Consider the following 1,064-nt stretch of genomic DNA (forward strand, 5'->3'; position numbering starts at 1 on the left):
GGCAAGCAAGGAGATGTTTGCATCACACAGTGAGAAGCTAACCGTGGCTACTAGCGAGATGATTCAGAGAAGAATTAATTGACATAACAAGTTATTTGGTTTCTGTTGCCACTTCTTACCCTCTACCCTACAGGCTGTTCTTTTTTGGCCTTGTCTAGAGGTATGAGTCTTCACCAGGATGAGCCAACATTTTTCCTTTCTTAAAACAATTCTGAGACTGAGGGCGAGGGGAAACCTGAATTTGGTGCCTTTCTAGAGCAATGTTAGAGGAACTCTTCACAGTTCAGAATCCCAAGCTCGTTCTTGGCCTTGAACATGCCAGCGACAAGAACTCCAATCTCTTGAGTCAGGACAAAACCACATGAGCGTCCCTTCTTTGCAGAGGTTTTCAGGACACCTTGTCTCTGGGAAGTTTCTATGCCTTTCTTCCAACACGGGCTCCAGAACTGAAACAAGGGAGAAAAGAACCCAGAAACAGGCAGACTTAGAAAACATCATCTCCTAACAGCCAAAGACAGAAGTGAGTCTGTCTGATCCTGTTTCTGATTTTCCACCCATGCCCCACGTAATGAGGTAGGGAGGGCGGTGGGCATTCTAAGAGAAGAGGCAGGGTGGTTAGCCAGCAATGATCCCTGTGTTTTCACCAGAGGGGCTGAGGTATCGGGAGGCTGGCTCCGGGTGTGTGCCTGGACACAGATTACCTATGGCGCCTTCACGGGGCAGACCCTGCCACACAGACAGGCCTGAGAGAGGGTCATGCCTCCCATCCATGGGCTGCAGTTCCCTCCTCAACCGCAAAGAAATTGCACCTGCAGGCTTCTCCCAGCAGTCAAAGGCTTGGTAAAGTTCCACCGTTTCACCCTGCTTCACTCACGCAAGTATAGAGCCACGGGGCAGGGTGTGGCAGTTCTTACTCCTAATCGAATTCCAGGACCTGCCCCGAGGCAGGTGTTCATTAAAGCCAGTTAACTAACTGACCAACTGACAGAAGTGAACAATAGAGAATAGCTAGCACAAGACCTGATTAACCCAAGCATTCTAGGATGCCATTCATTCAACAAATG

Source organism: Pteronotus mesoamericanus, unplaced genomic scaffold, assembly GCF_021234165.1.
Source record: "Pteronotus mesoamericanus isolate MK-2021 breed Mesoamerican mustached bat unplaced genomic scaffold, CSHL_Meso_final contig_164, whole genome shotgun sequence".
Taxonomy (NCBI): domain Eukaryota; kingdom Metazoa; phylum Chordata; class Mammalia; order Chiroptera; family Mormoopidae; genus Pteronotus; species Pteronotus mesoamericanus.